Source organism: Polypterus senegalus, chromosome 10, assembly GCF_016835505.1.
Source record: "Polypterus senegalus isolate Bchr_013 chromosome 10, ASM1683550v1, whole genome shotgun sequence".
NCBI classification, from domain to species: Eukaryota; Metazoa; Chordata; class Cladistia; order Polypteriformes; family Polypteridae; genus Polypterus; species Polypterus senegalus.
In genome coordinates, this window is record NC_053163.1 from 124,843,589 (window position 1) to 124,856,552 (window position 12,964).

The 12,964-nt window shown below is 38.7% G+C and overlaps 1 protein-coding gene across 1 annotated transcript in view; it reads right to left on the reverse strand.

Moving 5' to 3' along the window:
* Positions 1-12,964, reverse strand: part of LOC120537520 (amine oxidase [flavin-containing] B-like) — a 76,665-nt gene that overhangs the window by 28,015 nt on the left and 35,686 nt on the right. The window lies entirely within an intron of this gene.

Here is a 12,964-nt window from a genome sequence, read left to right on the forward strand (position 1 = left end):
TGAGAGAGAGAGCAAGGCAAACTGTGAAATTTAAGGCTTGTAAACATACCTAAATTAATACATTTGATGAGATGGATGCATAAGAAAAAGAAATACGGAAATAACTGCTTCCTCTGTGCTTTAAGAACTTATTTTAAAATATTACTGATTAGATCCTGCCATGTTTTGAAAAACGTCTGTACGGATCCTCTAACTGAGTATTTGATTTTTCCAATTTTCAAATTTCTCACTGACTTAAAAGAGGAGAGTTTGGGTTCTTCCAGTTTAGCAGAATAAGTCTGCGTGCCAAAAGAGTAGTGAATGCAATCACAATTTGTTTGTCTTTCTCCACTTTAAACCCATCTGGAAGAACACCAAACACAGCTGTTAATGGGTTAGGAGGGATTGTGAGACGAAGGCTGTCTGAAAGGCAATTAAAAATTTTGGTCCAGAATAATGTTAATTTGGTGCAGGCCCACAACATGTGACCTAGTGAGGCTGGGACTTGATTGCAGCGTTCACAGGTTGGATCATGCCCTGGAAGCATTTTGGAGAGTTTTAGTCAAGACAGATGTGCTCGATATATAATTTGAAGTTGTATAATTGTATGCTTTGCGCATATGGAGCTCGAGTGAATTCTCTGCATTGCTATTTTCCACTCCTTTTCTGATATATTAATTGAGAGATCTTTTTCCCAGTGTCCTTTTGGATCTTTGAAAGGGAGGGAGTGTAAAATGATTTTATATATTGCAGAGATGGTGTCTGAGTCCTTGAAATTGAGTAATATTTTTTCCAGCATGGACGAGGGTGCAAGATGAGGAAAATCAGGCAGGTTCTGTTTAACAAAGTTCCTGATTTGAAGATAGTGAAAGAAATGTGTAGCTGGAATGTTAATTTTTTGGAATGTAATTGTTCATAGGATGCAAAGACGTTGTCTATATAAAGATCTCTGTGCAAGTTAATTCCAAATTTTTTCCAGATATTAAAAACTGCATATGTTTGTGAAGGTTGAAATAGGTGGTTCTCCAACAGAGGTGCCACAGATAGAAGCTTCTCCGTCTTAAAATGCTTTCTACATTGGTTCCATATTCTAAGTGAGTGAAGCACAATTGGGTTATTAGTATACTAGCAGAATACCCGCGCTTCGCAGCGGAGAAGTAGTGTGTTAAAGAAGTTATGAAAAAGAAAAGGAAAAATTTTATAAATAACGTAACATGATTGTTAATGTAATTGTTTTGTCATTGATATGAGTGTTGTTGTCATATCTATATATATATATACATATATCTATCTATCTATATATATCTATATCTATATTGTCACGCACGCGCGAGTAGGAGACCGAGGACGGACCTTAACACGCTTGGGAAGACATTCGCCGGCAGGGAGTGGCGGGGTACTAACCTTTCTCCTTTTCTTTCTTACAGAAAAAAAGACGCTCCGCCGCCATAAGCCTCATTCTTCCCACAGCACGTTACTTCCGCCCTTCCTCCTCCATTGTTCCTGACGTCATCGATCCCATCTTTCCCCACGGTTCCTTCCCAGCATTCCTCCACTTCCGGCTCCTCCTCCATAAAATGTCCGCTGACGCCATCTTTGGCGTCGTGCATATGTGAACTTTTGAGTTTCTGTATTGACTCTGATTTTGCTTTATTATTCTGGAGAATTTTTCAGTACACGGGGCCGGAAACCCCAAACCTTTATGTTGTTTATTGATTCATTTATTACAATATATATATATATATATATATATATATATATATACCTCCTTTGGGGTGCAAGCAGCTGTTGCCTGGGGGTGCCAGAATCCATCGAGGAAGAAAAATGAAAAAAAAAACGGATGACTCTTGCTCTTACGTGCACATACTGTAGTGCTGCGTGGGTATTATGAAGTATCGTATCTGTTCAAGTTCTATTTAAATTTTAAATATAAGTATTTTTTATTTAGTTGACAGAAATACAGTATGTTTGGTAGGAATGAAAGGTAAATTTAGTCAGCATTACATAAAATTTTCTTTACCATAAAAATTTAAAGAGTAAATTCAACTTACATTCCTACCAAAGATATTTCTGTCGACTAAATAGAATCTACTTATATCCAAATTCAAACTATTGAGCTGTCGCCTGCCTGACTGGATATGTCACCCTCGCTTCACTCTTATTTTTTTACTGTTCATGTAATCATGGCTAGTCGCGAAAAAATTAGAACATGGAAGGAGGATCACACTGAGTATGGCCTTACCAAAATAATTATTGATGGCAAATAAAGTATCCATTATTCATAAAGCTTCAATTGGTGATCTTTTTTTCTGCGTTAACCTCATATTTTTTCATACTTCTTCTCAAACCAAGGGGGTGCAAGGGTAAAATGAATCGGGAAGTGCTGATTTATATATATTGAATATACTGAAATAGTTTTACTGTCAAATAATGCAAACAATACACAGCACGTGTTTCGCCCTAATTTTGGGCTCATCAGGTGTACACACTCATTGCACCCCGACAAACCAGGGATGAACAACTTCCTTTCTACTGCAGCCACAGCCGCGACACACATAAAAAACATCAATAATAACTCATAAACGTGCAATATCATTTAGGAAAATCGCAACATTTTACTCACCAAAAATTCGGATTATTTGTAAACAAAATCTATCATCCTCTCTTTCCTCAAAAACAGTTCAATTACTCTGTCGTATGGATTATCGGAGCGCTTCAGTTCCATCAAAACCTCACTTTCTATCCCCATCAAAGCCAATGGTGAAAGGTGAACCCGCCCTATGGTATTCCTGGCATAAGTTTGAATTCGCTTTAGGGCTGAAAATGTCCGCTCGACAGAAGCAGTGTACACGGGAATGCTCACCATCAAATATACCAATGTGAACAGCCGCCCCATGCTCTCATTCAGATTTTTCTGATGAAGGAAGTCAAGGAGATCAGTGGGAGATTTTCCTGCAAAATCATCCATAGCATACATTACAGTTAGTTCCGTTTTTAGCCGAGACAGATCCAAAAGCGCTCTGTGGCTGTTGTGTTAAAGTGTAGAAGGCTGCATGCGTGAAATTTTTCTTGTATTCCCGAAAGTTTTGGGGCTCGAGGAGCGTGACAAACATCAGGTTTTCATGGTCTTGAAATCTGGTCTGTGTCTGGCAAATAATATTGTCTAGAATCCTGCCATGGAGTTGTCCGTAGTGCACGCAATGATCTTTCGCTCGGAACATTTATGGTGCATTCAATAGAGTTGTAGACTTCCTCATATCGGCTTCTATCCAATCAATGGGTGTGAATACGGTGACGTTGCCGTACGCCTGCTAAACGGCCCTACTGACACCAACTCAAAATCTGATTGGTTGAAGTCCGTCCTTTCTCCTTGCTTTGCGGTTCTCTACTGTTTCATTGTTCGTTTATTACGATTGTTATAGTTATTGTGTAGCTATTTTAGACTTAGTTTACTGTTCAGATACCCATTTCCTTTATTTAATCCGCGGGATCTCCGCTATTTTTTTGTTCCTTTATTACGATTATAGTTATTTATTGATTCTCTTCTTTGGCTGACTGCCTGCCCATATAAGGCGCTCCGCTGTTTTTTTGTGAGGCAGCCTTTACACAGCTTCTCCGCTGTTTTATTCTCCTTGCTTCGCAGTTCTGTACTGTTTTATTGTTGGTTTATTACAATTGTTATAGTTATTGTGTAGCTATTTTAGACTTAGTTTACTGTTCAAGTACCCATTTCCTTTATTTAATTCACGGGTTCTCCACTATTTTTTTGTTCCTTTATTACAATTATAGTTATTTATTGATTCCCTATTTTGGCTGACTGCCCATATAAGGCGCTCCGCTGTTTTTTTGTGAAGCAGCGTTTACACAGCTTCTCTACTGTTTTATAAACAAACGCCATATAAGGCCATCGTTTTTCCTTGCTTCGCCAACTAAGCAGCCTTTTTATTTAATCCACGGGTTTTCCGCTGTTTTATTGATGGCAGCTGTTCCTTCTTTTCTACGTACTGCAGTCACAGTCAGTTCACGTGATTACGTGGGAGGCGTGATGATGTCACACGCAGCTCAGACCCCCACAGCCATCGGGCTAACGTCCATTACAGTATATGGAGAAAAATAGGTTCCAGTTATGACCATTACGGTTAGAATTTAGAAATGAAACCTGACCAACTTTTGCAAGTAAGCTGTAAGGAATGAGCCTGCCAAATTTCAGCCTTCTACCTACACGGGAAGTTGGAGAATTAGTGATGAGTGAGTGAGTGAGTGAGTGAGTAAGTGAGTCAGTGAGTGAGTCAGTGAGTCAGTGAGGGCTTTGCCTTTTATTAGTATAGATTGCCGATAACTTGTGTTTATTGGGGCACAGAGCAGGGAATATAAAGAAGTACTGCAGGATTTTACTTCTATTGCGGACCAAGCTTGTGTATGTTCTTCTATTTGTGTCCAGGTTTTTATCGCTTGTATATTTGCTGCCCAGTAATAAAACTGGAAGTTAGATAGAGCCATGCCGCCTTTTGGCTTTTGTCTTTGTAGGGTCGCTCTTTGGATACGTGGATGTTTTGAGTTCCAAATAAATGAGGTTATTGTTGAATCTAATTGCTAAAAGAATGATTTATTAAAGTATATTAGAATGTTTTGAAATAAAAAAGGAGCTTAGGAAGAATATTCATCTTAACAGTGTTAATTCTTCCAGCTAGTGTGAGATGAAGGGTTGACCATCTACGCAAGTCTTACTTAATTTTTTCCATTCAGACGGCAAAATTTTGTTGATAAAGAACTTTATCTTTACTTGTGATGCTTACCCCTAGGTATTTAAACTGTTCTACAATGATAAAAGGTAGGGTGTCTAATCTAATATTATATGCTTGAGAATTCACTGGAAAGAGTACACTTTTATTCAGATTAATTCTGAGACCAGAGATCTTTTAAAATTCTGTGAGTGCTGTTAAGACTGCAGGCACAGAATTTTCTGGGTCCGATATATACAGTACCATATCATCTGCATATAATGAAATTTTCTGTTCCAGTCCTTCTCTGATAATCCCCTTTATCTGATCAGTATTTTGACAATGTATTGCCAGTCGTTCAATGGCAGTTGCAAACAGTAACGGTGACAAGGGGCATCCTTGTCTAGTACCACGTTCTAGTTTAAAGTAGTCTGAACAAATGTTGTTGATACAAACTGAAGCTTCTGGGTTGAGACGCCATCTGTGAGGTGAGTGTGTGTGGCTTAGTAACTTTAGCTCCAAGATCAGAGGTGCATGGTCAGAAATAACAATAGCATCATATTTGCAAGATGTAATCATAGGCAAGAAGTTATTATCTATAAAGAAATAATCAATCCTTGAGTAGCAATGATGTACTGGTGAGTAGAAAGAATATGTTCTTGAGTTTGGGTTTAAAAACCTCCTGGGTCTGATAAGTTGTGATCAGTTATAAATCAGTTATAATTAGTATGTAATTATCTTTGTGGTGTTAGATGTCATTCCCCCTGTGGAAGAAGTCTAAGAGTGGATTTAAAACACAATTAAAGTCCCCAGCCATTATAATTTTATGAGTGTTCAGATTGGGAATGGATGCAAATAAATTTTGTATAAATTCCTTATCATCAACATTAGGTGCATAAACATTTATCAAAATCATTTTACAGTTAGATAAGTCTCCCATGACCATTACATATCTCCCTTCAGGATCCAATACTACATCTGATGCTACAAATGAGACTGTTCTATGTATGAGAATTCCCACACCTCTAGTTTTCTTTGTAAAACTAGAATGGAACATTTGGCCAGTCCAGTCTTTTTGCAGCCTGAACTGATCCTTACTTAGTAGATGGGTCTCCTGTAAAAATACTATTTTAGCGTTTAGACCTGTTAAGTGAGAGAGTACTTTCTTTCTTTTTAATTCGTGATTCAGGCCTTTAACAATCCAGTTCACGAAGTTAACTGTCCCATCATGGAGACATTGATTCTGAGTTTTTGATGTCATTTTATTGTCTTAACTAGAAGTGAGACAGCTTCGGCCTTAATTTCCTATTTCCCCAAGAGTTATTGCCATGCAGCCTATTATTACGTTGGTAGTTATAATTATAAAGATTAAAAGGATAGATTAGGTATAGATCAAGCCTGCTCTCTTTCTCTCTCCCCTTAACCCCCCACCCTCCCTTTTTGCCTCCCCAAGTGAGGCTAGAACCCATTTCACACAGTCCCAGTCCTCTGACATACCCAGAGACAGAGCATGTCCAAAGCAAAACAAGCCCCCACGCAGCGGCGTTTTAGGATTAAAAGATAGAGATATCTATTACCAATATAGTCTAAAAAACTGTGCACTTAGAATATATATAATCTTCAGCAATCTTAGTGTATTAAGATAATACACCTGGATAATAAACCTGGGGAATGGTGTTAGAAAGTGGTCCAGAATAAGCATAATAAGTCTTAATGCAATAATAGCAATAACAATAAACCAAGGGTATGATGTTGAACAGTCTCGTTTAGGGTAGAGAGAAAATAATTAGATAATAAAAAAAAAAAAAAAAGAAAAAGTAATTAAGCACAATAAAACATAAACAGATAGCACCCGAGTAATAATGAGTGATAATGAGAATATATAATGATAAAAACCCGTATTTTAAACAATTAGATCAGACAGTACATTATTAATCCTTGCCATTTCATTAACGGCCATGACTCACTATTATGAAACAGAATGGTCCTGGGATCAGCTTTCTTAATTCCTTTTCTGCTTCTTCCTTGCTAGCGAAGACATAGAATTGACCCTGCAATTCCACTTTCAGTTTGGCCGGATACAAGAGGCTGTATTTGATATTGGCTTGCCATAACTGTTGTTTAATGTTGTAGAAGGCTGCACGTTTATTAGCTGTTGCTGGAGAGAAGTCAGGGAAGATACGAATGTGGTTATTTTCATATATAATCTCTTGCTTGTTTCTGAGGAGTGCCATCACCTCTAGCTTAAACGATAATCTTTCAAAGCGAATAATAAAAGATCTAGGTCTAATGGTATTTGATCCGCGTACGCAATAAGCCGCTGCTATCTCAGATTCTGCTTTAAAGTCCTCCCCAATTATTTTAGAAAAAAGTTTAGCTTCGAATTTCACAGGGTTTGGACTTTCTTGATTCTCAGGCAGACCTTCAATTCTGACATTATTCCTTCTGCTTCCATCTTCCAAAGCAGCCAGTCTGTCTCCATGTTTTTTGCATTCGGAGCTGACATTTACTGCTTTTTCTTCGGCACTGGCAGCTAAATTTTTGGCTGTTTCAATCCAAGTCGTGAATGTCTTCTTGACATCCTCAGGAACCGTGTTTTCCTGAATGTGCTCTTCAATTTTTCCCAGCATATCTTTAAAGACTTTATTATCCTGCTGTTGCATCTTTCGCAGCTACTGTTGTAACTCCTGTCACAGCTTTTCATTTGCCTGTTGCAACTCCAGTCGCATTCTTTCATTTGCCTGTTGCAGCTCCTGTCGCAGCCTTTCATTTGCCTTTACCCTTGCCTTCTCATTTGCCTTCTCGCTTTTCTTTATCTCTTGCATGAGCTCAGCGAACATCACCTTCAGTTCAGACAGTTCAGTTGTGCTTTCTTGCACCGTAGGTGAAGCGACTCTACTGTAGCCGGTGGCCCCGCTGTTCCCGGCTCGCGTGGAGTAATTGAAACCGCGGACTGCAAGGCCTTTTCCAGTTTCAGGTGATCTTCTCCAATCGGCGAGCTATCGAGACCTGCTTCACTCACGATCGTACATTCGCTCCCCTTTTCGCTCTCAACCGGTGACGATGTAGCGGACCGTGGTCCCGAGGAGTCTGTACTTTCGCCCATCTGATCCAGGTCTGTCTCTGAAAGGCCGTATGTAGAACTAGGGCTTGCTGATCTTAGCTTGGATGCAGCTTTAGTTTTCGGTTTTTTTGGACCCCCTTTCTTGTTGGCCATATTTATACAGTGGTGTGAAAAACTATTTGCCCCCTTCCTGATTTCTTATTCTTTTGCATGTTTGTCATACAAAATGTTTCTGATCATCAAACACATTTAACCATTAGTCAAATATAACACAAGTAAACACAAAATGCAGTTTTTAAATGATGGTTTTATTATTTAGGGAGAAAAAATCCAAACCTACATGGCCCTGTGTGAAAAGTAATTGCCCCCTGAACCTAATAACTGGTTGGGCCACCCTTAGCAGCAATAACTGCAATCAAGCGTTTGCGATAGCTTGCAATGAGTCTTTTACAGAGCTCTGGAGGAATTTTGGCCCACTCATTTTTGCAGAATTGTAATTCAGCTTTATTTGAGGGTTTTCTAGCATGAACCGCCTTTTTAAGGTCATGCCATAGCATCTCAATTGGATTCAAGTCAGGACTTTGACTAGGCCACTCCAAAGTCTTCATTTTGTTTTTCTTCAGCCATTCAGAGGTGGATTTGCTGGTGTGTTTTGGGTCATTGTCCTGTTGCAGCACCCAAGATCGCTTCAGCTTGAGTTGACGAACAGATGGCCGGACATTTTCCTTCAGGATTTTTTGGTAGACAGTAGAATTCATGGTTCCATCTATCACAGCAAGCCTTCCAGGTCCTGAAGCAGCAAAACGACCCCAGACCATACTGTTGGTATGATGTTCTTTTTCTGAAATGCTGTGTTCCTTTTACCCCAGATGTAACGGGACATTTGCCTTCCAAAAAGTTCAACTTTTGTCTCATCAGTCCACAAGGTATTTTCCCAAAAGTCTTGGCAATCATTGAGATGTTTCTTAGCAAAATTGAGACGAGCCCTAATGTTCTTTTGCTTAACAGTGGTTTGCGTCTTGGAAATCTGCCATGCAGGCCGTTTTTGCCCAGTCTCTTTCTTATGGTGGAGTCATGAACACTGACCTTAATTGAGGCAAGTGAGGCCTGCAGTTCTTTAGACGTTGTCCTGGGGTCTTTTGTGACCTCTCGGATGAGTCGTCTCTGCGCTCTTGGGGTAATTTTGGTCGGCCGGCCACTCCTGGGAAGGTTCACCACTGTTCCATGTTTTTGCCATTTGTGGATAATGGCTCTCACTGTGGTTCGCTGGAGTCCCAAAGCTTTAGAAATGGCTTTATAACCTCTACCAGACTGATAGATCTCAATTACTTCTGTTCTCATTTGTTCCTGAATTTCTTTGGATCTTGGCATGATGTCTAGCTTTTGAGGTGCTTTTGGTCTACTTCTCTGTGTCAGGCAGCTCCTATTTTAAATGATTTCTTGATTGAAACAGGTGTGGCAGTAATCAGGCCGGGGGGTGGCTACGGAAATTGAACTCAGGTGTGATACACCACAGTTAGGTTATTTTTAACAAGGGGCAATTACTTTTTCACACAGGGCCATGTAGGTTTGGATTTTTTCTCCCTAAATAATAAAAACCATCATTTAAAAACTGCAGTTTGTGTTTACTTGTGTTATATTTGACTAATGGTTAAATGTGTTTGATGATCAGAAACATTCTGTGTGACAAACATGCAAAAGAACAAGAAATCAGGAAGGGGGCAAATAGTTTTTCACACCACTGTATATGCTTACATATACTGTAGCAGTGCCCTCAGGTTCAATAAATACAGGATATCTCAAGATAATAAGCAGATAATATGAAAAATAACACCGCTGCTAGCGGAGCTCCACTTCAGACGTCCATCTCTCGCAACAGACGAGACCTGTGTTCTAAGCTTACAGATGGCTTGACATCTATTACAGAGCTGATTGTGTGGTGATTGGGTACTTGGAGAAAGAAAAGGAAGGACAGAAATTGGGGGTTAGTATGTTTGAAAGAGACAGTACTGCTGAAATAAATTATTTCATCTAAGGTCACGCATGGTGCAGCAAGCATCTTGCGTGAGGCAGGAACAATCTCTGGACGGCGCGTCAGCTCGTCACTATCACTGCGCCATTGTGCTCCCATGTTTAATAACATGCTTTAACTCGTGAAAAATATATCAATTATACATCTCAGCATTTAATTTATTCAGAGATCTGTAATATCATGAATGTAATGGATTCTGTGTCCTGTCAGATGAAGAGAATGCTCGTTTAAGAAGCACGTAGTGATTCACACACAAAGAGCACATAGAAGAACAAATATAATACAAAGCATTTAACGTGATACTTTAGTTATGATGGGATTTGAGAAACGAGTAAATTAAACGATTTTAAGATGAAGTTTATGATGTTCTACTTTAATGACAAAATAAACTATGTGATTAAAGTGGAAATTTCAAGATTAAAGTTGACATTTCAAGCTTTTTTTTGCACTGTGTGCCTATTTTTTGTCTTTTCTCTGAACCCTAATAAGCTTCCATGTGACTCTCAGATGGTGAGCTATGACTCGCCTTTTCATGGCGACTTTGATATCTGACAACTTCTTTTTCATTTCGGGCACTGTGCGACACTCTATGTCACTCGAACAACTTCCTTTTGTTGTTTATACCTCTGTTTAAACCATCAAATAGTACATTTTTCTTTGCCTCCACTTGGTATTCGCTGAAATTCATCTATTTTCCCCCATCCATTTGCCATTGTCTTTTCACACAATGCTGAGCTTAAGGGCTATTTATATTGATTTGCATATTCAAAGAGGTGTAATTCTGGGAGGAGTTGGGGAGTAGCAGCAGGCGAGTGCACATGCATTACTTTTCACGCTTACTGGGATTTATGTAGCGGAAGAACGTGGAAGCTGGCGTATGCATAGTTTCATGCATCTGGAATTTTTTGTTTGTATGCACATTTACGCTTTTGTCCATATGCCATGTTTTAGTGTGAATTCTATGCATGCCGTTATGCATGAGGCCCCTGGACATTGACAAAAATCAATGAATATACTGTACACAAACCTGGTCTGCAACAGAGATAAAATCTTGCAGCACTTCATTATATTTCCTGCTCTCTGCTTGAGTTAATACAAATTACTGTCAATTTTCTAATAATCCAATTACCTTCATTCTCTCTGAATATGGAACCAATGCAGGAAGCACTGTAAGACAAAGAACCTTTTATCTGTTGCACCCTTACACGACAACCACCTTTTTCCACCCTCTCACAAATATACACAATTTAATGTCTGGAAAACGTCTCTAAAACACTTAGAGACTTGTACAAAGATAATATATTCACATCCTGCAAACAATTCCACCTGAAATTCAACTTGTCAACAACACTACTTTCAAGCTAGAAATTTTGCTAAACAGAACTTGCGCAATTTTCTTCACCTCCCGCCGTGTTCTATTCCAGAAGAAATATTGATCAGTCTTGAAGACTCAGATAGCATATCTACAATTTAAAAAACTATTTTAAAGTCCCTTCCTTCCAAAGACCCCAGAGTACATTGGGGAAAGGATCTGTCACTTAATATTTCAGAAAAGGAGCGGAAGACAGCCATGCATAGCTCCACATGTGCAAAGCATTTAATCATTCAACTTAAACTATTTTATGGAGCTCATTTATCTAATCTAATATTGTCCATAATGTTTCCAGGGCAAGATTCAACCTATGAACATTGCAATCGAGCTCGAGCCTCACTGGGCCACTTGTTCTGGGCCGGCACCAAATTAACATCATTGTGGACACAAATCATTGCATGCCTATTAGACAGCCTTGGTTCCACAATCACTCCAAACCCATTAACAGCTGTGCTTGTTGTACTCCCAGATGGGCTTAAAGACAAACAAACTGTAATTGTGTTTACCTCACTACTAGCACGTAGACTTATCTTGCACAACTGGAATCCCACCCCACCACTTTTAATTCAGTGGGTAACCAATGTTCTATACTACTTAAAATTGGAAAACATCAAATTCTCACTTAGAAGATCTGTTCAAAACGTTTTTTTTAAAAAAAGGTAGGACATAATCAATAACATTTCAGAAACAGCTTCCATTTCTAGTTGCTTTTATAGAGTTTCTGGCTCTCTTTTTTTCTCTTGAGGGAGTTGAATTTTGCTTTGCTTTGTTAACTTTCACTTGAAAAAAAAAGAAAATGTCATGACTTAGCCTTGCACTGTGGTAGCCTGCAATAACAAAACGGGCACATCGGCTGTTTGGTTCAGGCATGGACATTCTACCCTCTCACGTGCAAGCAACAGGAAAAATAAGAAAATGTGCAAAGAAACGTGCTTCTACTGGATGTGTGCTGGTGACTGTTTCAAAATATATCACCAAAGCATGTGGACTAAACTTGCTTTGGTATAGTAGTGGACATTAAACATTCTTTTCCTACTATACAGGTAGAATTCCGTTACAATGAACTGCCAGGGACCTAAAAAATATTTTGTTGTAATGAAAATTTTATAGTAATGAGATTATGTATTTGTCACTATAGTGCTTTCTTTAACTTGCATCCAAGCGTTTGCAATCAATTCAGTAGCTTCTTTTGTGTTAATTTTAATCTCCTCCTGTCTCTAAGTTATGCTGACAAGAATTTTTCTCAGCATTTTCTTGGGATAATACACCTTTAGGGTGCAAATGTATTTATTTTGACATTTTGATATTTACATGTTTCTATTATAAGTAATAATATTTTTCTTGGGGTAAATATAGCACTATGGTGGCTACAATTATTTTTATATACAGTATGTATTGTTCGATTGTTAACTATTCTGTACATGCACCTCAAGGCTAAAATCCCTTGTGCTTTGCAGGTGGGCATCACTTCCAGCGCATTGCCCTTCGCCTTTGTATTCAGGTGGACAATATGGATTTCTCAGAGCATTATGGAGCATTATTAGAGTAGTGGTATCTGAGTATTGTGATTGGATTTCCCTGGTGACTGGATTTCTTGCTACTCTCTTTATGGTTTCTGATTCTGAATGAGTGACTGATTTTTACTAGCCTTAGGTTACTTGTTTAGGCCTACACTTTTTGCATTTTTCCTTGCGCTTAGGTTTGTTATTATAAACAAATTCTTAATTTATAAAGACTATTAGTTTTTCTTCTCTTCAAAAGCCAGAGATAATCCAGCTTCCTCTCCCTTGAAGGAT